At 39.9% G+C, this 14,872-nt stretch overlaps 1 protein-coding gene and 1 pseudogene across 2 annotated transcripts in view; both read left to right on the top strand.

Moving 5' to 3' along the window:
* Nucleotides 1-3,330, top strand: part of pcolceb (procollagen C-endopeptidase enhancer b) — a 50,241-nt gene extending 46,911 nt beyond the window's left edge. Inside the window, exon 13 of the mRNA XM_085141413.1 lies at nt 1,498-3,330. The gene's annotated coding sequence lies outside the window, so the exon portion shown is untranslated. The remainder of the gene's footprint in view (nt 1-1,497) is intronic.
* A 3,936-nt stretch (nt 3,331-7,266) lies between these two features.
* LOC146521949 (cornifelin homolog B-like) lies at nt 7,267-9,639 on the top strand (annotated as a pseudogene). Its single transcript, XR_014870884.1, has 4 exons — nt 7,267-7,395; nt 7,686-7,796; nt 8,338-8,483; nt 9,370-9,639. The product of XR_014870884.1 is annotated as a cornifelin homolog B-like (transcript).
* The last annotated feature ends 5,233 nt before the right edge of the window (nt 9,640-14,872 follow it).

Below are 14,872 nucleotides of genomic sequence, written 5' to 3'. Positions count from 1 at the left end.
CCGCGGATCGCCCCGTGCGTGGGGCTGGACGGCGTCAACACGTTAACAAGCTAACTGCGCTAACACACTAGTTCCCACCAATTGAGCATTGTGTGGCACATCCTACATACTTTTGTCCATGACGCGCTTACCTTCACGGTCATACTTCACATGAAAACCAAAATAGTTCCAGACGCCACATCTGAATGAGGGTGGGGGAGGTTCAATTTCGGGTAGCGTTGAGGCAGTTGCCATGTTGCAATGAGCTTAGCTTCTGTCTTGCTAGCCTGCGCTGCGCTCAGTGGATCTGCACTCGACAGTGCAGCCTAGGCGGAGTAGTTGAACGCAGATTCACTGAGCGCTCAAGACAGACAGCATCGTCAGAAGAAAAGTTGATAAAATAAATAAAAAAATTTGTATTGTTTGATACATATGCATACCGAACCGAAAGCACTGTATCGAACGGTTCAATATTGATACGAGTATTGTTGCACCCCTAATTTATATATATATATATATATATATATATATATATATAAATTACCCCTAATTTATATATATATATATATATATAATTTAACCCCTAATTTATATATATATATATATATATATATATAAATTAGGGGTGCAACAATACTCGTACTTGGACGTACACAACAATAAAGCCTTGACTGTCTTTATAAGGGTAAACACTGTCATTTTTTGCCTTCTTCTTTTTGTCTGGTGAGTTGGTCAGACAAAATCAACCAACAAATGGTCAGAATTATAGATAATTGATAAAACAGGAATTAAATACCCCCCCCCCCCAAAAAAACCCAAAAAACAAAAAAAACAAACTAAATAAAAATGTTTGAGGTTTAGTCTTCCTACTGTTCTATGCATTTGTAATAGTTGTGTCCAAGAGGTAAGTAAGAAAAGTTTAAGAAGTTCTTGGGAATATTGTCTCCAGATTTTTACAGACCCAAAATGGGACCTAAAATTCCCAAACTGTAAAATAATGCTTAACCTTTCACATGAGGCATACTGAGTGTCAGCTAAGCAATGGAAACTGAGGCTACAATTTGATATTCTGGTGTGACGAGTCTCGATTTCTGCCAAAACATTCAGATGTTAGGGTCAGTGTTTGCTGTAAACATGAAAATATAGAAAATATCAACAGTTCAGGCTGGTGATGGTGCGATGATGCTGGTGATATTTTTTAGGCACACTTTGGGTCCCTTAGTACTAACTAGCATGCTAGTATTTAGGACTAGCATCATTTAAACACCAGAGCCTAACTGACCATTGTTATGAGATGTCAGAGGCTCACCTCCACTGAGGAAGTGATAATAGAAATATAACACAGAGTTCAACAACAAGTATAGCTGTATGTGAATTTGCTGAAGCTAATCTTTGTAGGAGCAAAGATATATTTCATTCGATGTAACAAATATACACATTTTGTTCAGTACTTTTCTGCTTATTCAGTACATTTGATTCTTGTTGTTGTTGATTCTGAATACTGAAGTGTCATCTGAGTTGCTGAGTTAGGCAACCGGATGAGCCATAGGGCATCTGCTCAAGAGAAGGACAGAGGGACGATAAAATCAGGGAAAAATATATACAGTTGTGGTCAGAAGTTTGTATCCACTCATCATTGGTCATTGGTCAAGGCCAAAATCACTCATTGGTGATTTTGGTCTTTTAATTATTTCATGCACTGTTCTTTTTCCAGCATAGAATAATTTCACAGCACACGTCTTTGATGACTTTAAAACTAAAAGTTGTGTGCATAAATTTTAATTTATTTTTCTACATGTCTTTTGACCTAACAAGGTTGAGGCCTGTCAACTTCTTGTTGGTGATGATGATTGACTGCAAGTGCAGCATAAAAGCATTTGGACTGACCAATACTTTGAAAAAAAGTAAAGCCCAAGAAAATCAGTGAAGATCTAAGAAGACAAGTTGTAGATTTACACAAGTTGATTGTTCATATAAGAGGGCAAAATAAAGAGAGCGATTCTTCTAATGTAGATTTTTTTTCTTTTATGAGCTACAGCTCTCACTGCTGTTACTGACAGTTTCTCAACTAGAGTGTGATCAACATCTGCATTTCTGAGTAAAGATTAGGAGGTATTTCAGGGTTCAAATCACGGCCACTGGCATGTGATTTCTTGGCCAGCATCATCTGCCTGATTCCAAGTACAAATTTCGTAAGTAATGCCATGTACGCAGTTTGCAGATTTCTTGCTTCCTCATTTTCATGTTGTGGATGTTACACAGATGTTACAACAGATAGTTTTTCATCATATTGTGTATTAGAAACATTCAGGTTACTGTAAACAAGTTTATTGAGCTTTTACCCTCTTTGATAATTATTTGTTACATTTTTGTGGCATTTCCTTGTTATCAATTCTGAACAAGTTAGTACATTTCAAACAGGCATTTGGGATCAAACATTTTTTTTAGAGATTCAGAACAGTTCCCTTTTTGAGGTTTGGTTTCTCTTTTTTTGTTTTTCTCAGCGTCTTAAGATCCGCTTTTCCAAAACTCAAACTCAAACTCAAAAGAAACATAAATAATAAAACAGAATACAATTTTTGATTTTTTGTAGAGCAAGTCCAAGTAGAACTGATAAGGAGGATCGATAGGCAGGCAGACTAACAATTCCAAGGAAATGATCTACTGGTGCGCAATTCCCATCCCTAGACAGGACTATTTATACACATCCAGTACCTCACTACAACACTTGCCTTAATTCACATAAAAAAGGCACTTCTAAAGTATGTAAGCAGATACAAGCGACCATAATAATTTTTACTGCAGTAATGTGTTGCTCCTTTTATTATTGTTTTGGTGACGGTTCACAGAGATGCAAAAACAAAATGGTCTTCTCTGGTAGAAGCAGCAGACAGAGAGGTCTTCACTGACACATGTGCTTTCATCGCAGTTAACCTTTAATGATATGATTTATGTTAGTTTTAATTCGCTCAAAACTAGACGAAAACAATTCTATAAATTCTGCTGTTTTGGAGTTCTCCCTCTCCCATTTTTACATCTCTCTCTATCTCTACAGGCCTGACTGGAGGACAGGAGACAGTTGCCATGGTGAAGTGGGAAGAGTGGTCTTCATAGGTCATCAGAGAGAAGTTTGTGCCATACAGGGCGAAAGATGACCCAAGTCCAAACTGTGACGACCCCTCAGCTATTTCAACCAATCACATTAATATTCTGTTTTTATGATGCATAATAGAAGTGTTTACTGCCTGGGTGCGGTGCGGTTTGTTCGTTTAGGTTTGCTAAATGAAGTAAGAGACACGGTGCTTTCAGTTACTTGAACCTTTAACTGTCTAATAAATTTTAAGAAACGTGTACTTTGAGTTCATGTTGTCTTCTCTCATAAAGAACCTGACAATACTTCAGATACTGTTATCTTCTGCCAAGACATCAGCTGCCTTGTCCTTCCATACCTGAGAATAGAAGCTAACTGTTGTGTTGAGCTTCTTCTTTAAATCACTTACATGTAAAATAGGGATGCAACGATACCAATTTTTTCAAAACGATACGATACCGATACTTGGATCTGAGTACTTGCCGATACAGAGTACAAAAACCGATACTTCTACCACACACACACACACACACACACACACACATGCAATGAATTGGAAGACAGGTTTTATTTCATTATCTGCCAATAAAAAATAAAATCTTAATAAAAATGACCACAAAAAAATTTCAAGTGAAAAATAAGCACTTCTGTTAAATTATTGCAGAGTCTCCACATTGTAATTTAACAAAATATCACGGAACTATTGGCACTGTCTCGAGCTTTCGGAATGATAAATAAACACTTCTGTTTGGAATAAAATAAATACAAATTAGGTTTGAGAATAAAATAAACTTTTAAATTATTGCAGAGTGTCCATATTGTAAACAAACAAACAAAATAACGAAAGTATTTGGCATTGACGAACAAACTCCTCATCTGCCCGTGGATCATCAGTCCACTGTGCCGTTAAACTGAGGACTGACATCGCGCACACACTGCTTGTCTTTACCTCTTCAGAAAGTTTTGGCACCATTATCTCCCTGATGTATGGGCGGCTGGGAATTTCATATCGCAGCTCAAGTATGCTGAGAAGACGGTGCAATCCTATGTTTTCCACGACCGGCATTGGCTGGTCATCCAGAGCGATAAAATGAGTCAGAGCCTCTGTTATTTTAACTGCCCGTGGATTTTCTCTTGACATTTTTCATCGCTTTTAGAAAACCTCAGTTAAAGTTGGCTGTTCCGGTCCACACTGCTGACATTTTGTTTAGCCTAGCTACAGCAGCCTCCAGTTTTTCTTTTTTATCTGGAGCTGCCAGTCTCACTCGTCTAACCCTGTGCCCGTTTAGCGCGGGATGTCCCCCTAGTGGCCAATCTAAAAAACTACAACAAAAATGACATGCCACCCTCTGATTAATGAAATAAGTTAGTATCGGTTCATGGTATCGGTTAACTTTTACGAGTATGAGTACACACACATTTTACAGTATCGGCCCCGATACCCGATACCAGTTTCGGTATCGGTGCATCCCTAATGTAAAACCTACAAATGTGATGACTTGTTCCTCACGTTTCACTAGCTTTACACCAGATGTGTGCACTGTGTGTACTCATTCCTGGAGCTGTCAGTAAAAATCGAACATGGTGACCTATTCTGAGCATGTTCCTTTTCACTGGCTGATGTCAAAGATTGATCACCTGTTGCAAAAATGGCAGAGTTTATTCTTACACGGTTACACCGTGTAACAAATAGCAACTACCTGAGATTTTATTGGTTTTATTGACTTTTGGTCTCACCTTCTAATTCATTGTGGTACCCGTGCAACCCATGCAAGACATACACTAGTTATGTACCAACAGCACGACACTGCCTGTGAAATCAACTAAAGACACAAGCTAGCTCATTAGCAGCTTAAAATGGCATCTTGTTTGTTTAATTAAAGTGCCAACATGTCTTGTTTCTTTAATCATTTAATCATCTTCAATAATTTTCCTTACAAATGTGACACTATTTAAGGGGAACTAACAGCAAAATAAGATTTATTGCCTGGAAGCATTGTTGCAGCAAAGAAATAATCAACCAAACACAAATTTTCTCATCTCCATTTAAAAAAACAGACATTCCTCCAGTCATAACAAGTATCATCAGTGCACCTACTAAACCTCAGGTTGTCCTAGATGTGTCCATTGGAGTGTGAATGTTGGACAAGGTGCTGTTGAATAGTAAAAAGCAGTGTATGGATGTGTATGTGTGTGTGTGTGTGTGTGGTAAAGAAACGCTCTGACACACACACACACACACACACTCAAGTACAGTACAGATACCTGAAGTACAGTAATGAAGTATTTGTACTTCGTTACTTCCAGTGTTGGGTGTAACGCATAACGCGTTACTGTAATTAAATTACTTTTCCACTGAAAAAGTAGAGTAACCGATTACTGTTCATTTTTAAGTATTTTAATTACAGTTACTTAAAATGTACTTGCGTTACATTGTAAAATAATCAAACTCGCTGAATATCATTATTTAATTTACATAATTTATCTTCTAAAGTTAGAAGTAAACTCTGCCGCTTTAACATCGCTGTAGTGCAGCTGCACGTCATTTCGCGCCAGTTTGCTGCATAGTCGTATTCTAAAGCGGAAGATGTCGGACTCGGCTGAAGCGAGTGGCTGTTTTATGAAATGGACATATTCCCGTCTCTTCACTTTTCTGAAACAAGCAGACAAGAATATTACAGTAATATGTAAAAACTATCGGCCGTTGTTAATAGCACGAGTAATCTACTGAAGCGCCTGACACGAGCATAGACGAACACTTCTGAGTGATCCTTGTTCAACATCCATGGATAACACCGTGGCAACTCCTGCCAAGCAGGGAAAACTTGATTTTACTTCAGCAGCACAGAAAGCGTCTGAAGGTGAGCTTAAAAAATGATTGCAGGCTACATTGTGGAAGAGATGCTACCGCTGCGTACTGTAGAGTCTCCGTCTTTAAAAAAAATTTGTTTAATTTCTATTGTTTGTCCACTCAAGGTTTATAGGGATTTAAAAAAGTATTTAGTTAAATTACTTATTGAGTAATTAAGTTACTATTAAGTTAAGTATTTTAAATACAATATTGATTAAGTAATTAGTAATTAGTAATTAATTACTTTTTAAAAGTAACTTACCCAATACTGGTTACTTCCCACCTCTGGTGTCAAGACTGATAGAGTAAGTCTTGTTGCTGCTCACTGGTTAAGCAGTGTTTCCATTTCACAGCACTGAAGCAGAGACCCAGTGAACTCTTGACCCTTCATCGTACCAGTTACTGGAAAGTCATTACAGGAACTGTGTGGAATTTCCTTCAGGCTCAGCCCTCTGCAGTTCACGAGCAACCGAAAAACATCTGGCAATCCACCACTCACTACAATACTTGCCTTATTTGTGCTTTATTAACATTATGATAAAATAATATCAGTAGGTGGGAATACAAACTTTAAAAAAAAAATCTAATTATACTCAGCTTGAAGCTGAAGAAAAGAAGGAAACTAAAAAGTATTTCTATTTACTATTGTCCACATTGTAGAGGGTGACTTTTCCTCTAAACAGGAGAATGTGACAATCAGTCAGATGAGCAGTCCTTACCTTTAAATCTAGCCTCTCTTCTTCCTCTCTCTGTTTGTGAGCTGATAGAAACACTGCATTTAAAATGACCTGACACTTAAAAAAACGTCACTCCCTTTATGCTCGCTCCTCTTCAGTATCGCAAGCTAGATGCTAAAGTACCACAACTTACAGACACCTGCAGTCGTTCTGGTGTTGTGCAAAAACAAACAAATACAAAAAAACACAGTCCCACTTTTAACTCCAGACTTTGGCACAGTCATCGCTTGTTATGCAACATCCTCTGGTGATTTATAAAAAAAAGCCTGTCATAGGTTTCTGTTTAGGCTCAAACTAGTTTGATGTTTGGAGGCTCACAGTGACAGAACTGCGTTAAAGCAAAAGTAACATTTTTACAAAATGTAAGGAGTACAAAGTACAGATATTTGTAGTGAAAAATAGTCAGAAAAAATCCCTACTCAAGTACAGTACAGATACCTGAAGTACAGTAATAAAGTATTTGTTCTTCGTTACTTCCCACCTCTCGTGTCAAATGTGTTTGGATTGACAGCAGAAGTACTGATAAATTCACAGAATAAGTCTGGACTTTCCATCAGGCTGAGCCATCTGCAGTTCACGAGCAACCCAAAAACATCTGCCAGTACAATACAAATTAGGAGTGTGTGTGCGTATCTCGGCACCTCCCCTTCCTGTTATAGGTCTGTGCTTAAATGCTGGTGTTTCCTAACTTTTTCTCTTGTTTTGAAAGCTCAGAGAACCAGAGAAGACAAAAGAAGGTAAGAAAAACATTTTACACTGATGAACAGCTTAAGAGAATCAGAAATCTTACGTGGTAACATTTTTCTGAGGAAGTCAGAGATAATAAATCTGTGCATAAAAACAGTGTCAGCTCTTTTGTCTGGGCCGTACATAAATCATTTGTACAGCTGGCCAAAGATATTTGTTGTCATCCTGTTATAACATGTATCAAAACCAGTCTTTCACCTTTTTCATAATCTAGCATTAAATTTCTCTGTTCACAAGATAACCACTACAGCGTTTCAATCTGTGTCTGTGTTTCCTACAGGCATGGCCGTCCACCAGCAGCCCACCCAGGTGGTGACAGTCATCAGGACCGTTGAAAACTCTGGCCAATGGAGCACCGACCTCTGTGATTGCTGCTCTGATATGGAGAGCTGTAAGTAAACACAGGAAACCCTACAAACAGCAGTGATTTCTGCATGAGCGATTTCCTCAGACTTTGTTTGCAATAAGCTAACCGAGTGTTTAAAGTCAGTAAAAAATCAAGAATAAATGAACTATCTGAGACTACATGACAGCAATCATCATTTAGTAGCATTATGGAGTTTTTCATTATTTTACATTTTTCACCAGAAAACTGACTTTTCGTAATTGGAGTGGAAATGTCTCAAATGTTCAACTTAAACTTCATGACTCCTTTTATGATAGCATAAAAAAATCAGACTTCGAGTGTCCCAAATATTTTTTTTACTATCAATAAATAATAATAATAATAATAATAATAATAATAATAATAATAATAATAATAATAGAAGTTCAGTCTCTCTGTGGTTGGATTCAGGGAAAGTTGAAATAGCAAAAAGTTTTGTTGCTCCCCTGGAACATCCAGGTTGGTTGGTTTGTTGTAGTTAAAAAAAATAGTAAATAAAATATATAAATAAATATTTATTTATATATGTATATATTTCTCCTCAAAGGTTGCTGTGGCCTTTGCTGTTTTCCCTGCATGCAGTGTGATGCAGCCAATAAACATGGATGGTGCTGTGCAATGCCACTCCTGGACGTTTGTGGTGTGGTGTCCTGCTTACTCCGTCAGTCCATCAGAGAGCGCCACAACATCTATGTAAGGCTGGGTTAGAGATGGAGGACACTGTGGGCGATCGTGGCTCAAGAGTTGGGAGTTCGCCTTGTAACCGGAAGGTTGCCGGTTCGAGCCCTGGCTTGGACAGTCTCGGTCGTTGTGTCCTTGGGCAAGACACTTCACCCGTTGCCTACTGGTGGTGGTCAGAGGGCCCGGTGGCGCCAGTGTCTGTCAGTGCGCCCCAGGGTGGCTGTGGCTACAATGTAGCTTGCCATCACCAGTGTGTGAATGGGTGGATGACTGGATATGTAAAGCGCTTTGGGGTCCTTAGGGACTAGTAAGGCGCTATATAAATACAGGCCATTTACCATTTACAAACTACATTGAAAAGAGAGATGCGGTCACTAGAGGAAGTGCACTTTTATAACTTCTGCACTGGCTTCATTTTAAAGCCCTGGAGGTTTCTGCTTTTAAAATGAACTAACATAACATCTAAATGTAAATTTATGAGATTCAAAAAATGCACAGAAATTGAGCTTTGTGCAGATCCTTCTCACTCACCCTCACCTCTCATGGTCAAACTGACATAAAGTAACCACATCATGCAGTGCCATCATAAAAGTGACCTGGATAAAACTTGTGGTATTTTGCAATCCGTGGAGGTTATAAAGGAGTAGCTTGAGTTGAGAAAGAGGAAGTGTAAAGTTCTTCAAATCTGAAATCTCTTGCCCTCACTGTGGGAAAAAAAAGCTGCGGCTTCTTGTTTTGACAAACTCTCAGATATTTGGTTACCCAACTCTACACAGGGACACAGCTGCCGGATGAGGGGATGACAACACCCCACTAAACTTTTATGTCTGAGGGGTAACAACAGTAACTCCTGCTGCTTCATCCTCTGTCTATCTGCTTCTTCTTCTCCATCCTGCAGGGCTCGTTCACTGATGACTGCTGTAAAGTGTGCTTTTGTTACCCGTGTGTTTGGTGCCAGATGCATCGTGAGCTGAAGATCAGGCGATACCATTAGCCCGCCACCTCTACTGTGATCAGCACGCAAGTCGTCTGTGGATATGATGCAAACGTTTTGGCTGTGTGATGAGGGCCTATGTTACTGCTGAACCAAATTGCTTTAAATCTGTTGTCATATAATGTGTTGAATGCCTATGTGACTTTTTCAGGCCAATAAAATCCTGTAATTTTATGCAACATCATGTGTGAGATTAATTGTCCTCTTCTGCAGAGTTGAGTTTAACAAGTGTTCAGATAAAGACTTGTCATATTCATTAATTGTGAACTTTGATAGGATACCGAGAAGGACATTGTAAGGTCACCCTGTCCATTCATATAACTTTTCACAGTATTATAAAATTTGCAAATGAAATACAGTGGCTTGCAAAAGTATTCGACCCCCTTGAACTTTTCTACATTTTGTCACATTACAGCCACAAACATGAATCAATTTTATTGGAATTCCACGTGAAATTCCAGTTTCAACAATCCACTTAAATGCTTCTTATTAACAGTTAAATAATTCACAGTGATCACAGTGGCTACACAGATGTTCCTATCCAATGACCGTATACAGTGCTGTGCTCTACAACCCACCTGATGCTCACCTCTCAGTGCATTTATCCACTGCCTCTGAGAGAGGGCGCCATTGCTCTTCCACAGACAAACATTGTGGTTATTAAGGCAAGTGGAGCCACACAAAACAAAAAACAGTAACCATGTGGTTAAGGGACTGAAACATGTTAAGCATGTTTCTCCTTTTATCTGCTTTATTACAAATAGTTCAGCTAATTTAGGAAAGTTCTGATCAACGTGATCGATCCTCTGCATCAGGCGGGATAATTACTGGGTCCACCTTAAAACTGGTGTATTTTAGTCAACTCGTACTATAGGTTGTTTTTCAAAGTAACATTGCAATAACTACACCTTTAAATTCAGGTTTATGAAGGTGAAAAAGGTTGTTTACAACAAGAATGCAATAATGTTAATTTTAGGAAAATGTATGCATGACATTATGATTGGGGGATGACATCTTCTAAAAGTTTTACCCTAGAATCACGTCAGTTCACCATAAAATAAATGTAACAGAATTTACATGCAAATTGATGTGATTGTCTTACAATATATTTAAAACAGGCTTTGTGGTAATAGTAGTCTGTGTAATTCAGTTCAATTGTATTTATATGGGGCCAATTCACAACAGCAGTTGTCTCAAGGCTCTAAGTGGATAGAAACCTTCTGTTCTTCACTAACTGATTTTTCTTACTTTGTACGAAACGGTCTGAGTAACTGGTCTTCTATTATTCCCAGTAACAACATTAACATCTGTCCACTGGTCTTTTACAGCGTTTCGCAGTTGTTCAGTATCATTAGGCATCATTAGTTAGTTTGTATCTGGCTCGTATGAATATGTTTTGCTAATTTTGTGTTTTCCTGTCCTTTCTGACTTTGAGAAATTACTTAATGCCTTCATTTAATCCAAGCCTGATTATTTCCTTTATTTTGGAGTCACTCAGGCTCTTGCTTTGCTACCTCATCTGTATTAATCATTCACAGTGCAGCAGCTCTACTCCTGACAGGGACACGCAAGCAAGAACATATTTCCCCTGTTTTGGCTTCTTTACACTTTTTCAATTCAATTTCAATACAATTTTAGAGCCAAATCACAACAACAGTCGCCTCAAGGCGCTTCATATTGTAAGGCAGACCCTACAATAATACATACAGAGAAAACATCAACAATCATATGACCCCCTATGAGCAAGCACTTTGGTGACAGTGGGAAGGAAAAACTCCCTTTTAATAGGAAAAATCCTCCAGCACAGTCAGACTCAGGGAGGGGCGGGGCCATCTGCTGCGACAGGTTGGGGTGAGGGGAGGAACACAGGAAAAAAGACATGCTGTGGAAGAGAGCCAGAGATTAAAAATAAGTAATGATTCTATTCAGATTCTATTCTATTCTATTCTATTCTTAATTTATCTATTAAGGATAGATAAAGTTGGGTGTCATCGGCTTTTGGTCTATATGAGTAACTTATCATGACCAAACATTTGATGATTGTCATTGCATCATTCAAGCAAAACTTAAATTTTATTAAGCCAGCTGATGTGAACCTGATCAGATGTTGTGGTTTTGAAAACACAGAAGCTCTTTTTGCTGTTACATGATGTCACTTACAAGTAACAGATTACACCAGTAAGTAGCACACAGGTCTGGCCCGGATCTGGTGTCAAGCCGGCACTGCTGACTTACTTGTGGCATGGTAAGTGGTATGTCATCCAGATACGGGCCAGGCCCGGTGTAGATGGCACTGTTTATGTGGTGGCATGCTACATCTGGCCCAATTGTGGTTTGGTTTATGTGGCCCAGGCTCATAGAAAACAGGTCTGGCCCAGATCCGGCATCAAGCTGGCACTTCTGAGTAACTGGTGTCATGGCAGGGTGTATGTCAACCAGATGTGGGCCAGGTCTGGCAATGATGTCCCTATTTATGTTCCTATTTTGCTATTTTAATTTGAAGACACAAATGCCATGTTGCAATCCAATACTGCTATGGTAGCCAGTGCTTTAAATGCAGGTTTGTGAGTGTACACTTTATCCAAAACCTAGTGAGGGCTTACTCATGTTTACCACTGGTTGGCTGTAGCTCAGGAGGTAGAGCAGGTCACCTACTGACTGGAAGGTTAGTGGTTCGATCCCTGACTTCTCTAGTCTGCATGTCAAAAGTGTCAATGTAGTTAAGAAGTGTGCAATTTAGAGAAAATGTGATTGATTGAATGTGGCATGTTGTATAGATCACTTTGAGCTCTGGGAGAGTAGAAAAGCGCTATATAAGAATCAGTCCATTTTCTGAACAGAGTTTTGTTGTGGTACTTTTGCACTATTATGTCCTGGTACATGTTGTTATTACATGGCTTGATTAAGGTACACATTAGGCTGACATCTTGGGCCAGAGCTGAAACTGTTCTGGGCCAGCACAGGGCCAGCAGTGTGTCTGCAACTGGCCTTGTGCTGGCCCATGTGTGGGCCACCTCTGGCAAACCAGATCTGGGCCACCAAAGGGCCGTCATTCTTTGCGGCATGTGGGCCATGTGTAAGCACATTGTGTGGACCAGATCCAGGCCATACCAATTTTGCTATGTGGGATGTAACAGCATTTTTGTGATCTACAACACTACTTCCACATGGATAAGTAAATATTTATCTATGTACACGTGCATTATTATCCAGTTAATCTCCTCTAGCAGCTCATTTAGTCATGGCTTCCAAGCATTCTTTTGTCTGTATGTCAGTAAATGTAGTGAAAGACTGACATATTGGGGCCAAATGTTTATGAATGTAACCAGTTTAGTTTGTTTGAGTGTGTGTTTGGAATGATCGCAGAAGTATTAACAGACTGACACACAGGGGTTTAAGATTTCACTCCTACCTCTAAGTTCGCAAAATAAAAAAGTAGCCCAGCTACATCATGGCAGAATAGTAATATATTACAAAGCAACATTTTCTATAGACGTTGTCTTCTTGACCATTTGTCTGTGAGGGTCTGGGCAGGCTGGGGCTGGTTCTGTTTTAAGTTTATGCTTGGTATGCTGTGGGCGGAGCTGCAGGGGCTGAGGTTCGTTCCACTCAGCTGTGTTTGAGGGCGGCGTATTAAGAAGAAGCCAGGGTGGGAGTTGTTATTGCAGCAATTGTGGTAACATTTAAGGCTCTCTGATGTTTGGCCCTGCTGCTGTACTTCAAGTTGTAACCTTGTTTGCTGTGATCTTTCACTCATCCGGATCACGCCACCATATTTGGATTCTCAAAGAAACTTAACCCTGCAAATATTAAGCTTCCTGGATTAAACTACAGTGTGACAAGTAAGCAGTATTGATTTTTTCCCATTTGTTAATTTAGTTACAGCCAGATTATTTATCTCTAACTTCTCTTTTCTCCCTCTTTCTTTTTTTAAACCTGTCGTGTCAGGCACTTTTAGTAAACACATGGTCTGAATGCTTTGTTGAGCCAAACACATTTGCTTTGCCAAGAGGAGCGCTGTAGACTCTGTATAGGCTCCTACTGTTAGTCATTTCAGTTTATTTTATTATTCACATTATTATCAGACTGGTTATTATGCCAGGGCTGACAGGGGGTGAGGGCCAGGTTGGCAAAAGACAGAAGAAGAGATAATAACAAAGACAAGAAGGAGGAGGGATAGAAAAAGAAACGAAACAGAAAGAGAGAGAGAAACAGGGGAGGGAATGGATGCCCGTAGTCAAAAGGCAAGAGCCCCAGACAACCAGGCGCAATGGGCGGTCCACCCTGGCAGAGGACAGTGGCCATGGCATGAGCCGAGGAAAAGTCAGATGGGGCGGCTGTGCGCTAAAGAGGTTCAAAACACCCCAACTGCATCCCCTGAGGGCACAGGCCAGAAATCATGCCACAACACCTTGTCAGGTGCCCTGGAGCTACACGTCCAGCATTGGTCGTTGTAACAACGAGTGGGGAGCAGCAGGGAGGGGAACCCACCCTCCATAACAATGTCCCACAGGGAGAACCCCAGATCCAGGCATAGCAACACACACACACACACGTCTGTGTAGTTTCTCCGCCTGTCAGGGTTCCTGGGTTGTTGACCCAGCGTTTTCAGTTCATGTTCACTGTTTATTTTCCACATGTTCCATTTCCTGTTTCATTATGTTCAGCTATGTACTCACCGGTCTCTCGTTATCATCCTCATCAGTCCCTGTATTAAAACCCTCAGTTTCTCTCTGTTCTGGGTCGTGTTATTGTTGATGTGATGTTGTCGTTTCCGTGTGTGCTTTCAGTTCAGCCAGTTAGCGTTCGTTCACGTTCTGTTGATCCATTTTGTATAATAAACGCCCTTCTCATCTTCAATCAAGCCACGAGTCCTTGTTTGGGTCCTCTCTTCCTCTCATCCACACACAAACCCCTGACACCGTCATCCAGGTCATGGTAATCTAACGAGGTTGGAATGAAAGCGACTGGACTTCTTTAAGTTTCTTAAAGATTTAACATCTTATCCATAAAACTTCATCGGTTCTATGATCAAATAGTGGTGAGTCCCAGGTATTTAAATCCTAGCAGGAGTGTCCCTTAAGAGGGTCGATCGCGTGCCTCATCACATGTGCCAAGGTGTGACAAAAGGCGTTGACTGAGTCTCGTCTCTTCCATGTTGTGCTATGCATTTATGAAGTGGCTCTTTGGTTTCTCCAATGTAGAAGTCTGAGCTCTCCTCGCTGCATTGCAGAGCAAATACCACGTTGTTTAGTTGGTGTTTGGGAGTTTTGTCCTTGGGATGAACCAGTTTTTGTCTGAGTGTGTTTCTGGGTTTGAAGTTTGCTGGGATGCTGTGCTTGGAGAAGATTCTCTGATAAGCTTGCTACAGAAGGAATCACAATGTTGCTGACATGCCATGTTTGTA

Source organism: Neolamprologus multifasciatus, chromosome 3 (assembly GCF_963576455.1).
Source record: "Neolamprologus multifasciatus chromosome 3, fNeoMul1.2, whole genome shotgun sequence".
Classification (NCBI taxonomy): Eukaryota; Metazoa; Chordata; class Actinopteri; order Cichliformes; family Cichlidae; genus Neolamprologus; species Neolamprologus multifasciatus.
This window is presented reverse-complemented; position numbering and strand designations above follow the sequence as displayed.